This window comes from Myotis yumanensis, unplaced genomic scaffold (genome assembly GCF_028538775.1).
Source record: "Myotis yumanensis isolate MYYU_CA2020_CCGP unplaced genomic scaffold, mMyoYum1.0.hap1 SCAF_23, whole genome shotgun sequence".
In the NCBI taxonomy this organism is placed as follows: domain Eukaryota; kingdom Metazoa; phylum Chordata; class Mammalia; order Chiroptera; family Vespertilionidae; genus Myotis; species Myotis yumanensis.
In genome coordinates, this window is record NW_027223774.1 from 6,283,358 (window position 1) to 6,294,782 (window position 11,425).

General features: G+C 42.0%; 1 pseudogene; it reads left to right on the forward strand.

Annotated features, from left to right (window-relative positions):
* Positions 1-4,368: 4,368 nt before the first annotated feature.
* On the forward strand, positions 4,369-11,425 carry LOC139000058 (zinc finger protein 850-like; annotated as a pseudogene).

Here is an 11,425-nt window from a genome sequence, read left to right on the forward strand (position 1 = left end):
TTGGTGGTCTAGTTTCAATATTTTGCATGTATCAGTCCAATTTTCCCAACACCATTTATTGAAGAGACTGTCTTGAATTCATTGTATGGTGTTGCCTCCTTTGACAAATATTGAGCATAATGGCTTGGGTCGATATCTGGATTCTCTGTTCTGTTGCATTGTTCTATATGTCTGTTGTTGTGCCAGTCCCAGGCATGTTTGCAGTATACCTTGTTACCTGGTATTGTCATCCCTCCAACTTTGTTCTTTCTCCAGATTTCTCCGGCTATTTATTATTATTATTATTCCATATTTATTTTGGGAGAGCTTCTTATAGGTCTGTGAAATATGCGGTTGGTATCTTAATGGGGATTGCATTGAATCTGCAGATTGCTTTGGGTAGCATGGACATTTTCATGATGTTGATTCTACCAATCCCTGAACACAGTATATTTTTTCATTTTTTTTATATCTTCTTCTATCTCTTTTCTCAACTTCCTGTAGTTTTCGGAATAGGTCTTTTACCTCGTTAGTTAAGTTTATTCCTAGGTATCCTAATTTTTTTGTTGTAATGGTAGATAAGATTTTTTGTTTGTTTGTTTCTCTTTCTGTGAGTTCGTTATTGGTGTATAAAAAAGCCATCGATTTCTGGTGGTTAATTTTGTAACCTGCAACATTGCTGAATGCATTTATTAAATTTAGTAGTTTTTTGATGGAGTCTTTAGGGTTTTCTATGTACAATATCATGTCATCTTTGAATAATGACGGTTTTCTTCTTTTCCAATTATGAAGCCTTTAATTTCTGCTTCTTGTCTGATTGTTATTGCTAGTCCTTCCAGTTTTATATCAAACAGGAGTGGTGAAAGTGGGCATCTCTGTGTTGTTCCTGTTCTTAGGGAAAATGGTTGTAGTTTTTGCTGATTGAGTGTGATGTTGGCTGTGGGTTTGTCATAAAAGCTCTTATTATGTTGCCGAAACCGGTTTGGCTCAGTGGATAGAGCGTCGGCCTGCGGACTGAAGGGTCCCGGGTTCGATTCCGGTCAAGGGCATGTACCTGGGTTGCGGGCACATCCCCAGTAGGAGGTGTGCAGGAGGCGGCTGGTCGATGTTTCTGACTCTCTATCTCTCTCCCTTCCTCTCTGTAAAAAATCAATAAAATATATTTAAAAAAAAAAAAAAAAAAAAAAGCTCTTATTATGTTGAGGTGTGATCCTTGGGGTCCCACTTTGCTGAGAGTTTTTATCAAGAAAGGGTGTCAGATTATGTCAAATGCTTTTTCTACATCAATTGATATGACTATATGATTTCTGTCTCTCATTTTGTTTATATGTTGTATCACATTTATTGATTTGCAGATATTGTACCAATCTTTCATCCCTGGAATAAATCCCACTTGGTCATGGTGTATGATCTTTCTAATGTATTGTTGGATACGATTTGCCAGATTTTTCTTGAGGATTTTAGCATTGATGGGTGTCACTACGACTACAGTGGGAGAGCTGCTGGTGCAGGAGACACCCCTGTAGAGCATGACGTGCATCAGTGGGGCTTTGGTGGTCAGTGAGTCTGCCCTTTGAGTGTGTCGTTTATGGATGTGAAGAATAAACTGGTAATGTATGACACTGACCACTGGGTACACTGGCTCTTGGGTCTCCAGGGAAGTATAAAGTTAGCCTCTGCCTGGAGCCATCCAGCAGCATTTACAGAGAGATCTGCAGATTCTCCTCTTTGTATCGAGTTTGGAAGTGCCCTGATGAGGCCCAGCTGTGAAGCAAGGAAGGCTAGTGCTTGTGCCAGGTATAGGCCTTTTATTGATAGGTTTGGGGCTCCCTGACCGAACTGCAACTTGTTTGACAGGTTTTATCCTGAGCAAGGACAGGCGATTCATATACTAATGCTGCTGCTGCAGACAGCTTGGGTGGAGTTGTAAATTGAATGGGGTGAGGTCTCAGGGAATCACCAGGTCGGAGCACACAGAAATGGTTGCCACTCAGAACTGCGACCTGGGATATCCCAGCATAGGTTTAATGACCACTGCAACCACCTTTGTCTGGGAGAAAGCTGCCCCCGAATTCCTGCCCTGATGCCAGTTAGTCCAGTTTCCCCTCCTATGTGTCTCGATCCGCCCCTCCACCACCATGTTCTCCAGGCCCTGGAGGTCAGAAGAAGCGGGCGGTTGTAAGTTCCGTTTGTGTTACTGGCATTGTAAGAGGAGCAGCTGGGTCTCCTGCAGCCTCTGTGTCACTGAGCCCCATCCGCATTGGTTTTTACAGTCCATAGTTCTTACTCCCATTAAGGCCTTTTTTCCCCCAGTCTGGGACGCTGTGCTTTGCGACTGTTGTGACACTGGGACCTCTTGCTCTTCCAGGTGACCTCTGCAGAGACGATCTCCCTCCCAATTAAAAAAGTGTCCCACAAGGGTACACGACCAGGACCTTCCATGCCTTTATACCTCCTATCAGTCTCAGTGTGCTTTCTACTTTACCTCTCTAGTCCTAAGACAGTGGTTCTCAACCTTGGCTGCACATTTGAATCACCTGGGAATCTTTTTAAAATCCTGTTTTCTGGGCCTCATCACTAGTAACAAAGAAACAGAATTTCTGGAGGATGAGGCCCAGATATCAAGATTTTAAAAAGATTCCCAGCTGATGCTAATGTGCAGCCAAGGTTGAGAACCACTGTCCTAAGACTTCCATTCAGCCAGCTTTCCAGGAGTCCTCGCTGATGGTTGTTGTGCATTTTAGTTGTAATTTTGATGTGGTTGTGGGAGGAAGCCGGTGTAGGCCTTTGCCTACACCCCCATCTTGGATCTCCTCTCCCATAACTTTTCTGAATTCAATTCTTTCTTCTTTTATCTTCACCTGAATAGTGAGGATATTTTTTCCATTGATTTTTTTTTCTAAGAGAGTGAGAGTAACTGAGAGTCAGAGAGAGAGAGAGAGAGAGACATCTATTGGTTGCCTCACACATGTGCCCCCACTAGGAGGGGGATTGAACCTAAAACCCACATACCTGCTTCTTACCGAGAATTACATCCATGACCTTCCAGTGTGCAAGCAGGCACTCTCAGCACTGAGCGACACGGGCCAGGGCTATTTATTTATTCCTTAAATTATTTATTTTTAAACTATATTTTATTGATTTCAGAGAGGAAAAGAAGGAGAGAGCAACAGAAACATGAATAATGAGAGAGAGTCATTGATCAGCTGCTTTTTGCACACACCCCCCCCCCCACCCGCACCCCCCCCCCCATAATGGAGATAGGGCCGGCAACCTGCAAGTATCTTCTGACAAAGACTGGAATTGTGATCTCCAAGGTCTCAGTGGTTGGCAAACTCATTAGTTCACAGAGCCAAATATCAACAGTACTTCTTCAAAATAGACACCCGCAGGCCAAAAACCAACTTCTGCGAATGGGCCACGAAGTTTCAACACTATACGTGCGCCCGCACATGGTATTTTGTGGAAGAGCCACACGCAAGGGGCCAAAGAGCCACTTGTGGCTCGCAAGCCGTAGTTTGCTGAGCACGGTTCTAGGTCATGGGTTTATGCTCAATCACTGAGCCATACTGGGCAGCCTTTATTTATTGATTTTAGACACAGGAAGGGAAACAGAGAAAGAGAGGGAAACTGATCTTCTGTTCTACCCATCTAAGCATTTATTGGCTGTCCCCTACATGTGCCCTAGAAACCCACAACTGGGGTGCATCGGGACCACACACTCAACATGAGAGCTACGTGGCCTGGGCTCTGAATTTGTTTATTAATTTCAGAAGCTCATATGGGGATCTTGACAGATTTCTCTATGGAGGGTCATGTTATCTCTTAACATCAACATCTCTCTTTTTAAAAAAAATATATTTTGTTGATTTTTTACAGAGAGGAAGGGAGAGGGATAGAGAGTTAGAAACATCGATGAGGGAAACATTGATCAGCTGCCTCCTGCACACCTCCTACTGGGAATATGCCCGCAAGTAAGGTACATGCCCTTGACTGGAATCGAATCTGGGACCCTTCAGACTGAGCCAAACCGGTTAGGGCTCAACATCTCTTACTATTTCTTTGTGGTTCCTAGTGTCAGGTGTAATGTCTTACCTTTCATTTCTTTGAAGCTTGTTTTTTTTTTCCCCCCAATTGACCCTTCCCCAGCCTCCCCTACACCCCTGACGCTTGTTGTTGTTTGTTTATTGGTTTTTGTTCTTTGCTTTAGTCTAACTCAAGGGTAGCCAATATTTGTATTGTTTTATTTTGCCTTATCTCCCTTTTACTGATGCTTGTTCAAATATTTGAGGAAGAGAGATGGGGAGACAGAGAGACAGAGAAACATCAGAGTGAGGGAGAAACATCCATCGGCTGACTTCTGCACACAAGGTAACTGGAAATGGAACCCATATACTGATATGTGCCTTGACTGGGAATTGAATACTCGACCCTTTGGTACACAGGATGATGCTCCAACCAACTGAGCCATACTGGCCAAGGCATTCTGTGGTTTTTAAACACAAAAGTTTCCAGTGCTTTTTTAAAAACAGGTCACTTTGGTCAATGATAGCAGAAGCACAGGGGCTGCTGGAGGTAATTCAGACCCTTGTTTTTTACCGTATGTATTTTCAAATATGTTCATTCACTCAGTCTTTTCTGGTCATTCTTTCTGTATACTTCTTTATTTGTGTCTGTTTTACTGTTTGTCTTCATGGTACTCTTACTCCCATTTTTTATGCGGTTTTTGTTTCTGAGTAGCTGTCTGCTTACCATGGGGTCGGGGGAGATGCTCATATCTCTAATTCTGCATTCTTTCGGAAGTCACTCACATAGGTCTTTTTTTTTTTTTTTTTAATATATTTGTATTGATTTCAGAGAGGAAGGGAGAGATGGAAACATCAATGATGAGAGAGAATCATTCATCGGCTGCCTCCTGCACACCACCTACTGAAGATGAAGCCCGCAACACAGGCACATGCCCCTGGCCGGAAGTGAACCTAGGACCCTTCAGTCCACAGGGAAATGCTCTATCCACTGAGCCAAGCCAGCAAGGGCTTACATAGGTCGTTTGTCTGTGATCTCATTTGTTTTTTGTTGTTCTACCACAGTGTTGATCATCAACTTTTTTGTTTTTCTTTGAAGATTTGCATCATTTATCGGATAAATGGCTCAAGTGGGATTTAAGAGGAAGAATCATTTGTGCATCACAGAAGAACCATGACCTCATTTATTTATCTCTGAATGTATTTTATTGATTTTTTTATAGAGAGGAAGGGAGAGGGATAGGGAGTTAGAAACACCGAGTAGGGAGAAACATCGATTAGCTGCCTCCTGTACACCCCCTTCTGGGAGTGAACCCAAAACCAAGGTACGTGCCCTTGACCGGAATCAAACCTGGGACCCTTCACTCCGCAGGCTGACGCTCTGTCACTGAGCCAAACCGGTTAGGGCGAAACAGGACTTTATTAATGACACAGTGGACCCACTGGCGAACTTGCCTTGGAGAAGGGTCATTGGGGAGGAATTCTCGGCTGGCCTTTGTTACATTCATAGCTAGAAACCCAGTGTTTTCTTTTTTTAATATATTTTATTGATATTTTACAGAGAGGAAGGGAGAGGGACAGAGAGCTAGAAGCATCAATGAGAGAGAAACATCGATCAGCTGCCTCCTGCACACCTCCCACTGGGGACGTGCCCGCAACCAAGGCACATGCCCTTGACCAGAATCGAACCTGGGACCCTTCAATCCGAAGGCCGACGCTCTATCCACTGAGCCAAACCGGTCAGGGCAACCCAGTGTTTTCTTAAAGTTGCCCATGCCTCACCCATTTATGCTTGTTTGTGGTTATTGTTCATATTTTGCCAACTACTCAGTTCTAATAGTGATCATTTCCACTCGGATTCCCAGCTCATGGATAATCTTAACCCCTCTGGATTTTGCACCTCTGCCTCTTTCACACGCCTCTCTTTACTGCACTCCAACGTTGGTCCATAGCTGAATCACCTTGTAGTGCACACGTTATTATATTGACTTTGAACTCATCATGTGCTCTAATACAATTAATTTTTATGACTTTGAGCCACTTTAAATTATTCTACACAGACTCACATGGCCAGCATGTAAGGTCCTAAAGGAAGCCGTTTCTGCAGCAACAATGAGGAGAGTCTTCCTGTCTTCTTTGTGTCCCATCCTGTGCTTCTGTCCCTCTCTTGGTTTGCTTTTCATCATTGACTGACTTTTGGGGCCATGATATATATATATATATACAACAGCAATTTCCTCAGAGTATACCTGAGTGGTACTTAAAATCTTTCTATGGCATCAGGTCTAATCATGAAAGATAAACATTTGTGATGAAGATATTCTGTTTTCATAGGATCAACATGTACTTCATCAGTGTTTCCTTTTGTTCAGGTTGCTGCGGTGGAACAGAGAATGTGGAGGCAGCGACTGAACAGAACGTTTTTGTAAGAGTGTCACACACAAGGAATCCCAAGTTAGCCTCGTCTTCCCAGAAGAGCCATCCCTGTGAGAGTTGTGGGTTAGTCTTGGGAAACATTTTTCACGTGGTGGAGGGGCAGGGAACACAACACGGACAGATACTGTTGAGGTGTGGGGCATGTGCAAAACAGTTTTACTTAAGTATAAAATTTCACCAACACCATGTGCGAGAGAAGACTTTCATTAGAGGTGCGGACAACATCTCACTTGCACACAGCTGCAATTTCAATGTGTCCCAGAATCGTTTCACATGTGAGGAGGTTGGGCAGGGTGTCCTTACCAGGTCAGGACATCTACACCTGAAGACTACTCAGACCATTGACAGTCCAAATGCTATTTTGACTGATGGGATGACATTTCAAAGGACAAACAATCATTACACCAGAAAAGACTGTAAGACAGACATTACTTGCACCCACACGTTTATTCAGGAAAAGGATGTCAATGTTGGAAATCAATGTTTTGTGTGCTCTGAATGTGGGAAATATTTTACCAAATTTTCTAGCTTGTCTTATCTACAGCGAGATCACACTGAAGAAAGGCCTTATGAGTGCAGTGAATATGGGAAAGCTTTTAGCAGTATTAACAGCCTAGGTGAATATGAAGCTTTGCACACTGAAGAAAGGCCTTATGAGCGCAGTGAATGTGGAAAATTCTATACCAATAGCAGTGCTGTCCATTATGATCAGAGAGTGCTCACAGGAGAAAGGCCTTATGAGTACAATGAGTGTGGGAAATCTTTTACCAGTAGCAGTAACATTCATTGTCTTCAGAGCATTCACACTGGAGAAAAGCCTTATTTATGTAGTGAATTTGGGAAACCTTATACCTGTAGCACTAAACTTTGTCGTCATCAGAGAGTGCACACTGGAGAAAGGCCTTATCACTGCAGTGAATGTGGGAAATCTTTTACCACTAGCAATAAACTGTATCATCATCAGAGAGTTCATACAGCAGAAAAGCCTAATAAATGCAGTGAATGTGGGAAATCTTTTACCACTAAGTTCCACCTTCACAGTCATCAGAGAGTTCACACAGGAGAAAAGCCTTATAAATGCACTGAATGTGGGAAATCTTTTACCACTAAGACCAACCTTCGTACTCATCAGAGAGTTCATACAGGAGAAAAGCCTTTTAAATGCACTGAATGTGAGAAATCTTTTACCACCAAGACCAACCTTTGTATTCATCAGAGAGTTCACACAGGAGAAAAGCCTTATAAATGCAGTGAATGTGGGAAATCTTTTACCACTAAGTTCCACCTTCACAGTCATCAGAGAGTTCACACGGGAGAAAAGCCTTATAAATGCAGTGAATGTGGGAAATTTTTTACCACTAAGACCAACCTTCGTACTCATCAGAGAGTTCACACTGGAGAAAAGCCTTTTAAATGCACTGAATGTGAGAAATCTTTTACCACCAAGACGATTCTTGGTATTCATCAGAGAGTTCACACAGGAGAAAAGCCTTATAAATGCAATGAATGTGGGAAATCTTTTACCACTAAGTTCCACCTTCACAGTCATCAGAGAGTTCACACAGGAGAAAAGCCGTATAAATGCAGTGAATGTGGGAAACCTTTTACCAGTAAGTTCCACCTTCACAGTCATCATAGAGTTCACACTGGAGAAAAGCCGTATAAATGCAGTGAATGTGGGAAATCTTTTACCACTAATACCAACCTTCGTACTCATCAGAGAGTTCATACAGGAGAAAAGCCTTTTCAATGCAGTGAATGTGGAAAATCTTTTACCACCAAGACCAACCTTCGTATTCATCAGAGAGTTCACACAGGAGAAAAGCCGTATAAATGCAGTGAATGTGCTAAGCCTTTTACCACTAAGTTCCACCTTCACAGTCATCAGAGAGTTCACACTGGAGAAAAGCCCTATAAATGCAGTGAATGTGGGAAATCTTTTACCACTAAATTCCACCATCACAATCATCAGAGAGTTCACACTGGAGAAAAGCCTTATAAATGCAGTGAATGTGGGAAATGTTTTACCTGGAGCATTGACCTTCATCGTCATCAGAGTGTTCACACAGGAGAAAAGACTTATCAATGCAGTGACTGGGAAAAGTTTCATACATACTGATTCTCTCCAAAATCATCAGACAGTTCATACAGGAGAAAAGCCTTATAAATGCCATGCATGTGGGAAATCGTTTGCATGTCGTAATGGTCTGCAATATCACCTAAGAGTTCATACAGCAGAAAAGCCTTATAAATGCACTGATTGGGCAATTTTATACCAGTAACACCAACCTTCGCCTTCATCAGAGAGTTCTTCCAGGAGAAAATGCTTATAAGTGCAGTGACTGTGGAAATTCTTTTACAACTAACTCTCACCTTCATCGTCATCAGAGAGTTCACACAGGAGAAAGTCTTTATGAGTGTAATTAATGTGAGATATCTCTGCCTAATTTGTAAATTCGCTCTGCATAAAAGAGTCCGAATGTGAAAAATTTCTTAGATATGTTGAAAATGTCGATTCTTAGTTGGGACTTAACAATTGTATAAGAAAATATATGAAGTCCCATTACTCTGAATTTATCTCATATGTTTAATCACCTACATTATGTAACATACCCGCAACTATTTTTACTGTTCTGTTTTCTTGTTTGTATGTTGTAACCATATGTATCTATGTTGGACTTTTTAACATACAGAGCTGTCTTGCCAGGTCTATGTCACTGCATATTTCTGTTGCTGAACGTATTTCACCTGAACCACTTATAAGGCCCCTACAGATGGCATCATTCACCATCCTCATGAGCCCAGGGAAGCTAACTCTGTTGTCTAATTTGTTGAAGAAATTAGGACTACCTGGGTCCTTAGTGTTACTTGTTTCTCAGTCATGAGTTGCCATGTAGAACTGATTACTGTTGGCCCCAGTAAACATAATCTTGCAGAAGACCTGCCATTTTCAGGGACAAGCTTTCCCTAGATGCCATTGGTGAATTTATTGAGTGTTTAAGTGACCAATGAAAGAACTCCCAGTGTCACGGCTCTTTCCTTGCAAAATAATGAAGCCTTTTCCATAAGACTTCTTTAATGTTGGGTGTTCAATTGACTCTATGGCTTAGTTTATAAGGAGATATGGGCTCTCCAAGCATGATGATGTGAAAAACTTATATGTGGTCTCAAACATTTTTGCCCTTGGTGGAAGACTATGGTGCAGAAATTGGCTCAGCAGTTTTTGCCAAATTTACACTGCTGCCCATAATTTCACAGGAAACACTGTAGACTCTCTAGTCCTCATGTGAACAGGGATGCATTGTGACACAGAGATCACTCCAAAGAGCGTGTAACTGTGACAACCTCAAGTATGTTTTCTAGCAGCTTGAATGCTTTTCTTGTTTTTAAGGAATGCTGAGACATTTGAAGGGAACCTCCTGTCCAGGTCTTGCAGAGGGCCATGTGCCATAATGCCTACAATTGCATGGGTGATAGACACTGGTTTTAGGACCATTGCAGTGAGGGGAAACGGTTTCACTGCAGAAACACTGATTTAATTCCTGTTGGAGCAGATTGTAGCCCAGTAGATGGAGTGGTCTTCATCTAAACCTGCAGCAAGAAATTTTTTTGAGGAAAAGACTACAGGACCCATGTGTACACAGATCTGAGGGACACCTGGGTGTGTTTATCTTCTGTGGAGTAGTCATTGTCCTTGATTATAATCAAGATGTTTTGTGTCTTCCTGTAGCTTCTCAGATGTTCCCATCAGAGCCATTGGTGCTCTGGCAGCAAAACTAAGAGGAAAACAAAGGGTGTCTTGAATCCAGGGATGTGGCTTTTGTGACCCAGCCAGCATTCTTGTTTGTTTGAGTCCGTGGTCAGCAAACTGCGGGCCGCGAGCCACATTCGGCTCTTTGGCCCCTTGAGTGTGGCTCTTCTATAAAATACCACGTGCGGGCGCGCACATACAGTGAGATTGAAACTTCGTGGCCTATGCTCTGAAGTGGGTTTTCAGCCTGGGCGAGTCTATTTTGAAGAAGTACTGTTGATATTTGGCTCTGTTGACTAATGAGTTTGCCAACCACTGGTTTGCGTGAAAGTACTTCATTGCTTGTTACATTTTCTGTCACTGAAATGAGACTTGCCCAGAGGGCATAAGGATGTGGGTTGAATATAGAGTTGAAAAACCTGTTGTTACAAAATAGGTGAATGTACATTTCTTTTATCTTGAGCCATTTCATAACAGCTGTAATGAATAAATCTTATGTGTTAAATATACTGTTTTATAAATCTTGATGTGTGCATGAAACTGAAACCATCATTCTACTCATAATACTGATCATATCTATGACTGTGTAGTTGCTTCATGACCTCGTTTAATCTGTCCCTGTTCTTCACAGCTTTTCTAGTAACCATGAATTTATATTTCATTTTAATAGCGATTCTAGCTTTTTCTAAGTATTTTTCTGCTTTAATTTATATTTCATAAATTCTTGGACATTTATTAAAGATATATTAGTAATTCATCTTTTTTATTTTTTTTGATAAATATTCTTTTTGTTGTTGTTGTTAATCCTCACCTGAGGATATTTCTCCATTGTTTTTTTTTGGAGAGTGGAAGAGAGAGGGAAAGTCGAGAGAAACATCAATGTGAGAGAAACACTTTGATTGATTGCCTCCTGCATGAGCCTTGACCAGGGACGGGCTGGGAAGTAGTCTTGAACCAAGGTACCTGCCTTTGACTGGAATCCAATCTGGACCCTTTGGTGTGAAGGCCTATGCTCCTTCGAGAGATAATTCGACAAGGGCCCTGGTAGATTTTCTTGTCTTTGAATATATCACCATCATGTGTCCATTTTAATAAATATTTGGTTATTTCTAATAAAGCTGGTACAAACATTTTCGTATAATTCTTTTCATGGATACTAGAGGCCCAGTGCACAAAAATTTGTGCACTGGGGGGGGAGTCCCCCAGCCTGGCCTGCGCCCATTCACAGTCCAGG